Source organism: Larimichthys crocea, chromosome XII (assembly GCF_000972845.2).
Source record: "Larimichthys crocea isolate SSNF chromosome XII, L_crocea_2.0, whole genome shotgun sequence".
In the NCBI taxonomy this organism is placed as follows: Eukaryota; Metazoa; Chordata; class Actinopteri; family Sciaenidae; genus Larimichthys; species Larimichthys crocea.
This window is the reverse complement of record NC_040022.1, coordinates 10,957,081-10,971,142: the sequence shown is the minus strand read 5'-3', so window position 1 is coordinate 10,971,142 and position 14,062 is coordinate 10,957,081. Positions and strand designations below refer to the sequence as shown.

The 14,062-nt window shown below is 40.8% G+C and overlaps 1 protein-coding gene across 2 annotated transcripts in view; it reads left to right on the top strand.

Moving 5' to 3' along the window:
- Window positions 1-14,062, top strand: part of LOC104926829 (thyroid hormone receptor alpha) — a 100,409-nt gene that overhangs the window by 21,650 nt on the left and 64,697 nt on the right. Inside the window, exon 4 of one of the 2 annotated variants that reach the window (XM_027284844.1) lies at window positions 7,355-7,478. The exons of the other annotated variant lie outside the window; for it this stretch is intronic. The gene's annotated coding sequence lies outside the window, so the exon portion shown is untranslated. The remainder of the gene's footprint in view (window positions 1-7,354; window positions 7,479-14,062) is intronic. 2 annotated transcript variants of the gene reach the window in all.

Here is a 14,062-nt window from a genome sequence, read left to right as displayed (position 1 = left end):
ATTAGATACCAGTTAAGACGTTTTATAGCTCAGTATGAGCCCCATAAAGCCCAGTCCATTTCCAGTTTGTTTAGCCCTTTGTGCACAGGGTGGGGGAGCGCTGTATTGTGCCTTTTTAGATACTAGAACAGTACTTACGGTTTAGATCTAATTGCAATTTCTGAAAACAGGGTTGTGAATTTCTAGAAATTTTCCCTTTCATTCATTTATTTATTAATAAATAACCTAATAATGATTATGTTGGTTGGCGATATCACATATTATAGTCAAATACTAATCTGTATCTTAAAGATGAATGAACGAACTGTAAGACTCCAACTACTGTTTGTTATCTTAGAGACTTTCTTAGACTGTATATGGTTGCACAAGGTGACACTTGCCTCAAGATGAAAAAGCACTTTCCTAATGTTCCATGAGAACCCTGTGCCTGTAGGTTTGCTTGTGTATACATAATGCATATTATATGTTTGACAAATACGCTTGCTGGATGTACCGCAGGCAAAGGTAACCCATATGTAAATTCAACCCACCTTTACCTTTCAAGTATCGTGACTTTAAAGTTCTAATCCACAGAAAAAGAAACCATGCCCCCAAGCATTTAATGTGGAGACATGGAAAAAACCTGTGACTAACTCAATTCTCCTGGTTTGCGGTGAATTAAGGTTTTGACTTCTGAAATCATTGTCACTGAAATGTCTTTTTTTTAATTTTATTTATCATTTTTTTGCTTTGATTGGTTGTAGGGATGTAACGATACACTCAACTCACGCCTTGATTTGAGTCACGATTTTTTGTTCACGATACGACTTTTTAAAATCAAAATGAGCTACAGACAAATGAGGACCAAATAAAATTACCTTTTTGTTTGTAGGAAAAAAAATCTTTCTTTACAGAAACTCTCAAACAGTTTGTGTTCTTATAAAAAGTGCAACTTACATCTTAAACAACAAAACACATGACAAATATCTGCTTTCTTTAGAAACAATCTCACAGTAAACTGCTGTTAACTGGTGTGATGTGCAGTTTTCGCTCACGAGGGGGCATAACCAGGGCTCTAAATTAACTTTTTTGATCAACAGCCAATGTGGCTGATAAGTTTCTGAAGTAGGGATGTAAACAGTTAATCGATTAAACAGTTAATTGTCGAAAATAATTTAATCGATTAAATTAATCGAGTTAACTGAATCTAGGGCCATTTTCCACAGAAGTTTTTTCAGTGAGATTTCATGGTGTCGCCAGTTGAGGGCGCCATTGCTTAATCTGGGCCACAGTGAACGTACCTGAACGCAACGCGGCGACAGACCCGGAGTGAAGTATGGAGAATTTCAAACTAAGTAATGATGACAAAGACGCTCAGTGTAAACTCTGCGGTGCTACGTTTAAGTTCAGCAGCTCTACGAGTTCACTAAGATACCACCTTCAAAACCTGCAGCCGTGTTGACGTGCTAGCAATTAGCATTAGCCACTAAGAATTGAATACATGCTAATGCTAACATGCTAATGCTAATTGCTAGCGCGTCATCGCTATCTGCTCCTGTGTGTAAATAAACATGCTCAGCCCACTCGTCACTCTCAACATTTCTGCGGGAAATTGTTTAATAGAGGCCCTCTAATTTTACTGTCACCTTCCTCAGGGATGATTGAAGCTGTGTTCAGTACTACATGTTACTGTAAGTTTCCAGGGCTAGTAATCTTACTGTTACCTTTCTCAGAACAAGGGAGATTATAAGTGCTGCTGCTAATGTTTCAAGTTTTTCATGTAAGTACTTTACCAGATAATTATATGTAGGCTTAATATTGTGTAGGCTAAGCCCATATTGTATAGCATGTTGCTTAATGTTTCACATGCAACAGGTGAGCCAGTGCACAATTATTTTTTTTATGTATTTCAATTTTCTATGCAGAATTTATTTTGGTTAAATGCCATATCTGTACCATATCCCCACTGGTACAATAAAACATTAGTTGAGGAATATAACATGCATTTTTTTTATTCAGTATATATATTATATATATATATATATTGTATATTCTGAAGTTACCAGCCAACCAGAATTTTCACAAGCCACATTTTTCCCGTGCAAAAAAGACTAAACTAAAGATTATGAGAGTAACTGAATTAATTTGATCATTTTATTAACTAAAGCTTTAAATTAATCTTACAATGAAGTTGGGAACATACAAAAATTATCCTAACATTTCATTACTCATTAACCCTTACATACTATTCAGGGTCTAATATGACCCATTTTTTTACATAACAATAAAATAAAAACATTAAAACTTGCGAGCAGCACACGTCAATTTCCACAGAGCACCTCGAGTGGGCGGAAGCCAGACACAGAAAAAGCAAAGAGAATCCGGTGGATTTTCAAAATAAAATACCCTGTGCAAACTGCCGGTCGTAAAAACAGACAAAAGCGAAACTAATTAACTACGTAGCATATTTGCACATGTAGAAGTATGTTTAGAAGAACATACACTGGGAAAATGTCCAAATCTGAGCAAGTAAACAAAGTCTGGCGGGCTAAGCGCTCCCGGTGGGGTTTGAAGTCGCGTGCAGGACGGACCAAATATGCCATGCTCATGCAACGTGCCGGGAAGCCTGTTTGACCAGTGAGAGCACGCGCTGTGCGGGTTCCCATTCGCCAAGAATCGCGATTCATTTTTTCTGTCAACCGATGCGAGTCGTCACGCAATTGTATCGATTTTTAATCGTGTCACGATGCACTGTTACATCCCTAATTGGTTGATGTTGACTAGGTGTGGACTTCATCAGAAACAGTAATGCCACTAAAACCGCCATCATTTTAGCTTTTTTTTTTAGCCAGTTTCAGACTGAAATAGCATATTGTATTAGCTGTAGCTGGCTTATGAAGATAAAGTTAGTTAATAATGTTGCCTCTGCTGAATTTCTTATTGGACTAATTTTAAATGAAGAACTTTGTGAAAGTGGCCTTAAATATGCACTTGATTGCAGGGCAAAGTAAGTAAGTATCGTCTGCTGTTGATGATCCATGTGGAAGACATGGAAATAAAGAAACAGCATTGTCCTTGTATTGCAGTGCATTGTCTCTGCAAACTTTGCTGGGGTTTGCTGGAGTGTAAACTTAAACATATTCAAGAGATTGGGACTATCTTCCACACAGTGGGGAAGTTCTGATCTACTCTTTCAGTTAAACCAATCAGATTTTGCCAAGATCAATCAGCCAATCATCCATTCCTTACATTTCCTTGCTCTTGTGTTTTTTTTGTTTTTTTTTGAAAGGCACAACCCTTGAACGTTGGCCTTACTGCCCATGCATTTCACTTTAAAGCTTGACAGGCCTGTTGTCTTTATTTGTACTTGTTAATCAATCTTTCAATCAACTGAATATTGTAAAAATAGTTCAAATATTTGTTTGTGATTTAAATGTTTTGTACCGTTAAAACAAATTAGCATGACATGTGACCTGACGTTATCATATCATATCGTAGCTCTGGCTGGAATGTAGGACAACACACTGTGTATAGATTGCAGAATGGCAGCGTTAAAGTGTCTGCCCAGAAGACTGGGTATAGACTTGCTAAGTAGGTCATTGGTCTCTTGAAAAGACAGACTTGCATGTGATCTTTTACTCAACAGGATTTTTCAGAGCATGGGGGCTTTAAGAAAGTGGATATAAGAGGAGCTAAAGAACATGTGGTCACAGCGGTTTGATTTCTCAACAGTGTCTGGGAAAAATCTGGGTTGGGAAAGTGAAAGGCTTTCACCTTCCTTGGCAGCAGATACTGAAATAGATATTCAAGATACATGTTCAAGACTCAATTTGCCCTATATTCAAAATAATCCAGATATCTCCATTGCCCCAGTGTAGCTGCTCGGTCCAACAGCTGCTCAGAAGGAAAGAAACATTTAGCTGTAAATACTTTGCCTGAACAAGAAAGAACTTAAACAGGAGAGATGGCATTTCAGTCTGCTGAATTTTTTCTTATGGGGTCATAGAGGGTTGTTCGTTGACGAAATACCCACCATTAGATTAAGCTAGGTTAGATTAGATTTAGATTAGATTATACTTTATTCATCCCACAACAGGGAAATTCTTTTGTTACAGCAGCAAAGGTGTAATATACACTATAGAAGTATAAAAAAAAATAAAAGAGAATAAAAATAGCAAAGGCAAAAACAACAACAGACAAAAGAATCCTTCAGCCTATACAGTAAATAAGAAACTAATAAACATTTAATAAACAGACAAACAACAGACAAGTGTACAGAAGTGCAAGAATGAGTACTAAGTGTGAAAGTGGTAAGATATAAATCATATTGCAAAGGTAGAGTCATGATGTAATAATTTACAAACGTAAAGTGGCAAGATATAAATAATATTGCACATGGTAAGTAGTGGGATGGAGAGATAAATACAGATACAAAAATCTAAATAAATGTATTATAAAGCTGTGGTGAGCAGTGGTGCTGATTGAAAAACAGAAACTACAACATTATTCAGGTGCTGCAGGTGTTGTACAGTCTGACAGCAGTTGGATGAAAGACCTGTGGTACCTCTCCTTCTTACACTGGGTGTAGAAGTCTGCTGCTGAAGGAGTTGCTCATACGTCACCTTCCTCCAGATCAGCCAATGGCGAAATTCAATTGCAATAGCCGTGTTTCAGCCAGTTGGCACAGCAAAATGCTGTCTTGGGTGAGTAACGTTAGCTAATTCATCCTCCTTCTGGGGATGTTAAGAAAAAATACCATTTGTGTCATAATTTTTCATAATCCCAATCCCCTGATTGCATATTTTTGCTGTAAATCTCCAGATAATGATCAATACGGGTATCCCAGCTGAGTGGGCTTATTATTTATAGCTTTCTTCACCCGCTAGACTTGACTCATTTAATCAACTGATCTCAGCCTTCACAGAGTTGATTGGTCAAACTGTGTGCTCTTGGTTGGTTGGAACAAAAACGTGCAGCCACACCGGCCCTTTGTGGAACAGACTGCCCAGGCCTGAGCTAACTGTAACCCTAAACTCGGGTTAGTGGGCTGGCTGTCACTTGGCTGTCGTTGGTTGCGTCGGCTGATGGAGTGATTTGCAACCGGCAAGCTGGTGAGAACCATGGAGCCAGTGGTCAAAATAAAATATAGTAGCGTTACAGATATTCTAAATATGATTCTAATTGATTGAACAGCATTCAGTCTTGTTTTAGTCACTTTTGGTCGATGCCCAGGATGATCGCTCGCAGCGTCAGTTGAATTTACTCCGTGGCCAAAGGTGTCATCAATAAACAAGGGTTTTCTAAAAGTTCCATAAAGAACCTTAAAGCGTATTTGATTTCTTTGTCATGTCATTTGATCCAAAGACCCGAGTGCCAGTGTGTGTTTTCTGTCTTTTTTTTCTTCATCTTTCTCTCTGTTGTCATCCTTTTCTTCCTCCTTTGTCACTCATTCACATCCCCTCTGCCTCTGAAACTGTACAGGATTAGTGTGTGTGTAGGCTGACATATGGAAGTGTGTGTGTGTGTGTGTGTGTGTGTGTGTGTGTGTGTGTGTGTGTGTGTGTGTGTGTGAATATGTTGTACAAACGGGGGAGTTCAGCCTCTGAGTGCCTGAAAAGCAGAGTGGTATTTTTTTTTTTTTTTTGGTTCAGTTTTCATGACTTTCCCGCGGTTGCTATGCAACCATAGCAAGACGTTTCTAGTTAATCCATATACAGCTTTGTACACCTCTTCGCCTCCTCCCCTCTCCTCCTTATTCTTAGTTCCTTCTCAACTTCCTCCTGCTCCATTTCTTCCTCTCATTGCTCTTCGTCCTCTTTTTTTCTCTAAATTATCTTGCATTTTCTCCCTCCCCTCCCTCCCCTCTCATGTGTCTGCCTCCCCCCCGCCCTCTTCTGTCCTGATCTTGGCTCAGCTGCTGGCGAAGCTTACGGCATCCAAGGTCAACCATACTGTGCTCTGTGTGACAAGTTTGCTGCTGCTGTGTGTGTGTGTGTGTGTGTGTGTGTGTGTGTGTGTGTGAGATAGAATTCTTCACTGTATACAATAACCCCTCCACAAATACTGTATACATATGGACCCATGAAGCTATTGTACAATAGCTGCTGTGTGTTGTTGTTGTTGTGAATTCTTTTTAATGCTTCTGTGTCCATGTGACTGTCCTCACCAAGTGCATGCCTCTGTTTGTCCTCATGTGGCCTGCTTGTATAACAGTCCGCCGAGGTCATATAGGAGGCAATATAGGAGGCTCTGTGTTGAGTGAAATATGCAGGAGCTGCCACCCGTCTCTCTGCACCTCAGCTGTCTGCCACCCAGCAGATATTACCACTTGTCTTTGATACAGAGTGCACAGTATGAAGAGAGATGTGCCATTAGTTGTAAAGGTGCACTAGAAACTAACAACCCAACACTAATACTACATCCCAAATTAGAAAAAGTTGTTGGAAGCTGCGTCAGATTCAGAATGAGTCTGTGATATCATATGAACTGGAGATATGTCTGAAGGATTTGGAATCGTGGTTGTAGTAATGAAGTAAGTACATAAATAAGGTGTACAGTTTTAATGTGAAACCATTTCACTTGTTGAATGCAATTCAGTGGCAGGCAGAATACTACATTTATTTCCTCATTTATTTACAATATTAGTTCTATTCATTGACGTTGCCCAGTCATTTTGAAGGTGTAGTTTGGTTGTTATATAATGCTGTGACGTGTTGAAGGGTATAGTGGTGGACATGGTGTTTGTTTATGTCGAATAGAACACTACAACAGCACTTTGTTTCCAAAGTGATGTATGTTAATGCAAATGAAGGAACACGCTCATTGTGACGGGAGCAAAAGACGAAGTCCGCATGGGGAAGTCAGGTCGACAGCAAACATCAGACTTTGAACACTGTCCATTTCCCGCTTACAACTGACGGTAAACATGTCAACACATCATGTCATGACCTTAACGCTGTGTTCATTATTGTCACCATGACGACAAAGGTCAAAAAGGTCACTTTTTATTTTTTATGATCGTTCTCTAAAGCTGAATGAGTCATTTAAAGGCCTGAACTGAACTAAACCTTCGCCACCTTAAATTTAAATTTAAGAGACCTGTATGTCTCACCTCCTTCAGTCAACAAAACTGTGCCGTATTCCAGAACTGTTGAGTCCTAAGGACTTTATATCATATTATATTATATTATATTAAACCGACAACCCGTGGTGGGGCCTGAGGGGAGCTGAGGTGGGTTGCCGTGGGTGTGTCTATACCTGCTGAATGTAATGACAATGAGGAAATAACTTTTTAATTCTCTGATTAATAACAGCTTTATCGAGTCTGTCTGTCTGTCTGTCTGTGTCTCTCTTTCTCTCTCTCTCGATAGTACAGCTGAAGATAGACAGGAAGCAGGGGGCAGAGAGAGGGGGAGTCCGATGCGGGATTCGAACCGGGGCCAGCTGCAGTCACACAGAGCATGCTGTAGTTTGGGTCTTAATGAACGTCATGCGTCACAGTGAGAGACACTGCACTCCACACTCAGACTTGACGTGAATATAAATTCATGGATAATGAAGCTTTTCACATTTGATATTTGTGATATTTCCAACATTGTTAAGACTTGAATGAGGACGGCTTGTCTCGTTATTTCTCAGGGTTTCATTCTCAAGATCTTCGATCAGCCATTCTCAATCGACCTGTTCTAGTTCTCATAAAAATGTGAAATTCAGATTTGGTCAGAAGAAAGAAGACAGATATAATTTGCTGTGCTCAAGCTGCAGGTGTGCAGTGGGATGATCCACATGTGTTCACCTCATTTTAGTACAAAAAACATACAACAGATAACAAGACTATATGAAAACTGTCATTTTACTCACTGTCAGTAACACACAGACCTCAGGCGCTTTCACACCAGCTCTGTTTGGTCTGCTTTAAACAGACCAGAGTTCATTTCCTCAGATAGTCTTGTTCGTGTTGGCAGATGTGAAAGCTCATCCCAACTCTGGTCCATCTGAAAACGTGGGTCTCGGCCCACTTGCGAGTGATCCCTGGTGCGGTTCGCTTACAGTGGGAAAGCAAACAGACTATCCAGCAAACGAAACCAATCGATGAGCCTGCTTTTCTTCTTCCTGGTGCTTTTTTTCCTTCATAGTCAGTGCTACTTTTTTGGGCAATACCGCCCCAAATCGAGCAGCTGCTGGAAGGCGGTTATCCAGGCTATCCTGCTGTGAAAGCAACATTAAAGGTCCAGTGTGTAAGGCTTAGTGGGCTCTGTAGTATGATTTCATGAGCCTTTTACCTGTGAAAATACGTCATTGACCCTCTTCCACAGAGTCCAACATTCTGAACCGTCATGTTCCTACATTAGCCCAGAACGGACAAACCAAACACTGGCTCCATATACAGCATGTCTGCAGTTTTTTTTTTTGGCTTCACTCTATGAAGGAAGAAGTGGGACATCATTAATATTTCACTGACATGGAAGATGTTTTTACAGAAAGGAAAGAAGCTACACTGCATCTCTGTTGTCTGCTGCTTTAGTATGTTGGAGGGAAACTCTCTTGATAATTTAAAAAATGATGCAGCACTGAGTTGACCCAGTTTATCTTTTCAAACCTGGCATGATAGTTACAGTAATCTAATGTATATACACTTTATTAGGATAGATGACAGGGTTTAGTGACATCACGATGACTTTGGAAGCTAAAAACCGTTTTACAAAACAAGATGTCTGCTTTCTTCTCTGAGTGTCTTTGGCTTGTTGACACGGCTCTCTCCTCTTATCTTGTTACATTGACTGTCAGCGAGATGATTAGACTGACTACTATACATTATGATAATATACTGTATATTATATTATCACTGAACTTTTCTTTGCTGCGTTTTACACCTTCTATTTACGCTCATGATTTCATTTCTTTAACTTCAATGTAATTAGATTTTTTAGGCATGATCTGAGGCTGTGATCTAAAAGGACTGCTCTATTAAAACCCAAGAAAATCTGAATTATTGCAAACTTAATCCTTCATATCTGTTTAATTGGGATTGATTAATTGTTAGACGACTACACACTGTATATTCCCAGTTTGCTTGGAAATCAGAATAATTTTCTGAATGTTGAAGCTTCGTTGTGTCCCTGTCGTAAATCCCTCACTTGGCTTGACGTGTCTTTTTATTCTCTAAATCACGTCTATTCATTTCAGTGCTCAATGATCTCTGCTGGCGTGAAATCACCTCTGTTTGTGTTTTGACTGTGGCGAAGCGGTGAAAAAGCCTCCGGGCCACACTGACTGCAATTACTTCCACAGCAACACTTGATATTCTGTTTATACGGAGAAAACTCCTCTTACTTTTGATCATATCACAGAGCTCCCGCAGCTCCACGGTGAGATGATATTTCTCATATGATATCAGTAAGAATAATTACAGGCTTTGATTCAGCGGCCCGCTCGATTTATTGCAGTTTCCTTGCCAACTCTGTCTACATCCCCTCTGATAAAGAGAGAGAGATTAGTTTGTAGGTTGGACGTGGCATGGGAGAACGCTGTCAGAGAAATATTCATTGTAAAGCCGTATCAGGAGTGCCACACCCAGCCCGACACCAGCACACAGCCCTTATCACCCTTACCTCTGAGGTGGGTGACTGCCATCATGCTATAGGACATGCTATACTGTTAAACAGGTTTTACCAGTTTCACAGATTCCGTGGCGGGGCTCGTAGCTTCATGTACTCTATAAGTACTCTATAAGCTAATGTACTGCTCTGTCACCACAGCACTCCTCAAAAACTAACAAGCATGTGATCCCAATTTTACAGCCCAGCTACTTACCAACTTAAAGAGATGCACACTTACAGATGGAGCTTCAAAGCGAGGAAACATTTGAATTTCTGCGCACGCACGCACGCTCGTATCTTTTAAGCTTTCCGGAGCAATCGTGCTGCTGAAAACATTTAATTTAGCTCACTGTCATTAGTGTAGAGCAACGCTGCACAGAGGGAAGGTCTCTCTCACACACACACATATACACACACACTTGGCTGAATACCAAAGTTGCTCCTGCAGAGTGTGTGTAGGCGGGTTGGTGGGTGTTCTCTAAACTCTGAACTCCATCCACATCCAAAATCTCAGCAGAAAAAAAAAAAAGAGCAATGACCTCATCGCTACCTGCTGCCAAATACTGAGACGGAGCTTCAGCCAAGAGACAAACACACACACACGTTACTACTAAGAAACTGGCACTCGTGCCTGCTTGCACACTGTTCCAGGTCAGTGTGCCACTCTCTAAAAGAATAAGTCAGCAGGTTCAGAGACACCAAAGACAGCAGTGTGATGGTTTATTGATGCCCGGAGGACAACTTCCTCTTTTGGTTTCCTGCCTCGTCTCTGAGGTCAGAGGTCAGGGTCAGATCCAGAACAATGACAGGCAGTCAGGCCTCTCACACACACACACACACACACACACACACACACACACACACTGTGAAAATCATGGAGATGTTTTTGGATTCACAGAGATGAATGTGCTGTGTGACTCCGGAGAAATAAAGGAAACCATCAATGTGTTCGCAACGCTCAGCCCCAAGTCCATTCATCCGCCCCATACTGAAGATTAAAAATATCTCACAAATATATAGTTTCATCCAATATTTGTGTTTCCTGGAGCAGCTGGACACTGTAGTTTTTAGCAACATCACCAAATCAGGAGTAAATCATGAATCATCTGCTATTATCTCAGATTAACACACATTATTGGATATTTAGCAGCAGGATGATATATATGTGTGTGTGTCTGTATGTCTGTATGACAATAAAACTCATTCATCCACCACCAGATATTTTGCCATTCTCTTTATTCAGACACAGTAAACGTGATCTTACTGCTGCATATGTTGGTGTACAAGAGTCAGTCTTGATGGCCAAATTCCACCGGGCACGGATGTGACGCATTCCCGTGTGCGCCACAGTCTCAATATTCAGTGTTTGAAATCTCGGCTCCGCTGTTCTATTTTCGTTCCATTTTTAACGGACGCGGCGACCAGCACAATCTGCACAGAGCAGCTCAAGTTGACAGGTAGTCAGACACAGAAACGGCATAGAGAACCCAGTAAATTTTCAAAATAAAACACCCTGTGCCAAAACGGAAACAATTTAACTACGCAGAATATTTACTGTACATATTTAGAAGCGCATAAGCCAGAGACAATAACCAAATCTGAGCAAGTTAACAAAGTCCGGCCTCTGAAACACTTCAGATGGGGCATGCAATCGCGGCTGCAATGTGCTCGGTGAGGGTTCAGCGTCATACTCCGAGACAGAGAGAGAGATATTAGAATGACTGGCTGCAAAGTCTCTGAATTCAGGCCCTGAAACATTTAACACCGATCCAACAGGTCGCCCCTTCTGCTTCCTTTGCTCTTTTTTCATCCACTCTATCTCTATCTCTTCTCGCTCTTTCCAGCAGCCGGTTGTTAATTCTGGCGATAGATTGGTCTTTTTTTTTTTTCCCCACGTTCACAGCTAATTTGGCAGGCAACGAGCCATACCCTCGAGGTTTCCATTGCATTCTGACACTTATACCGTATATCTGGTGAACTACTGATAGCAGCCTTTACTGTACATCTGTCACTGTAGTTGGTGGGGGGATGGAAATCTCTTTTTTCCCCCCCTTCCTGCTTACAGAATGATACATATTGTACGAAGTGGCTCCTTCCTCTCATCCTCGCTCCCTCTCCTGCCGTCTTCCTTCAGAAGATTAATCTTGATGTCTCTTTCATTTGGCGTTTCCTGCTGCCGCTTTAATTAGGCCCTCTGCTGAGGTTTCATTTGTTTGCCTTTGAGGCTCCTATGCATCAGGAAGAGCTAAGCAGTGCGGCATCTCCAGTTGTTGTTTTTTTTTTTTTTGCCACAAACAGAAGTGAAAGGAGGGTAAAGTTCTTTATCATAAAAGAGACACAAAATACCCACAAAGAGACAAAAAAACACGAGAAAGAGATGCAAAACGACCACTAAGGGATGCTTTTTGTCAGTCTGGGCGTCTTGTTCCTGTGTACTGGGGGCATTTTGTACGAGTTATAAAACAGCTTTTCTAAAATATTATGCCGTTTTAGTATATTTAAATATGTTTATCAGAGATTTATTCTTTGAATCTGTTTCTTAGCATGATCACATTATCATATTTAATTGAATATGAACGTGTTTAATATGCGTTTAGAGTGTGAGAGTGACTTTGTGTCTGTCTATACGAGATAGAGCCTTACAGGGTGAGATGTATGTGACAAGAGGCCCGACGCAAGAGCAGCTTGCACAGATGGAGGAAGATTAACAGCCTGTGTGTGTGTATGTCTGTACATTGTGTGAATTCAAATGTGGATTGCCAACAATAGATTTTCCACCAAGTAGTTGCTTTGCATACAGAACAAGTACTCCAGCTTTTGTTACTGCAGAACAAATTCTATGCATTTGTTTACTGGCTTCCATCATCACTGCAGAGCTGTTGTGACATGCATGTACACGGTTTACAATGTGCCTTTATCAGGATGTAATCACAACAGCTTAGTAGTGTTTTTGTGAGGCACACTAAGTACACATCTAATGTACTATAAGAATGGAAAAGATAGTGACATTGGTTTCATAGGCTGGGGGAAGCAGTAGCTCAGTCCACAGGGACTTGGCTTTGAGAACCAGAGGGTGACCGGTTCAAGAAGAGCAGCAACCACATTACTGAGTGTGGACTGGGAGTTGGAGAGGTGCCAGTTCACCTCCTGGGCCCACTGAACCCCTAATTGCTCCCAGGGTGCTGATACACCCCGCCATCTCTGCATATTTATCTATGAGCCCTTTGTATGTGCGGGAGTGTATTCCATGTCTATATATGTAAAATCTTGACTGAATTGTAGTTCTTTAAGTAATTCTTCTTTTTGTCCCCCCTCATAATGTAACTAGAGTTGCTTCTTGAGGGCATAAGCCTTCTTCTTTGGTTCAGGTTGACTGGTGAGGATTGAAAAAAGATCAGCTCGAACACTAGAAGAGGAAAACCACATGAAAATAGAACACTGTAGGACGACATCTTTCCTATTCTGCTGTGTTCTGCACAGATAGAATTATCCCCACAGTGGAGGATTTATCAGACTTGGAGGAATTAATTGACCACTACTACAACACAACATGAACACCAACCACATCTATTCATCCACAAAATCCACCAAAAGAAAGAAACATTCATCCACAGACACAGAGGACCTTCAGACTGAGATTGAGGTTACTGTTCTGTCCAGCATCAACAAAAAAACTCCATATTCTTATTTCCCTTCATGATGAAATAAAAGAACTAAAGTTGAGCCTGGAATTCACTCACAACCACATCATAGCCGTCGAAAAAGTAAGACTTGCTACAGTCATCAGTACTAACTTTAACTGAACAAACGGAAACCGTCACCAGGGAAAACAGAGCAATCTCATCTCCAAAACTTCGCCCACCGAACAGAACACAGTGCACCACACGATTTACACCGCATCGACACACCATCAATCCAGACCAGTTGTCGCTAAGTTTAAACATTTTCAACGGAAAGAACTGATCAAAAGCAAAGATACAACAAGATACAACAGCCAGTTTCCCAGGGAATCAAACAAATGCGATCCCGATCCTGAAGGAAAGCAGAAATAATGACAAGCGAACGTATTTAGACAAACACCATTGTACACTGACAGCCAACCCAAAGTTAAACCCATGGCTGATCTCAACGTAGCATACACAAAGTGATCAACACAATTCATCTATAACCCTCCTGCCAGTTCCCCTCTTTTTCTTTTTAGGTCTATGTTTCTTCCTTTTATGTTTATTTTGTTTGAAACTCCTCCCTCTTTCCTTGGCACAAACTTTCCTTTCTACTACCCGCTGAATCAAACGCTATACCCGTTTACACGGATCCATCAAACCAACCACAGTATCCATAAGGCATTCCCAAACAGTATCCATAGATAAAACATCTAAGATTAACCTTTCCTCAACACAACCATCAAACAATGTCCATGCTTGATAAATAGCCATCTCCACAACCCTGACAGCCTGGTGGAAAGTCAAACTCCACTGCGCTCC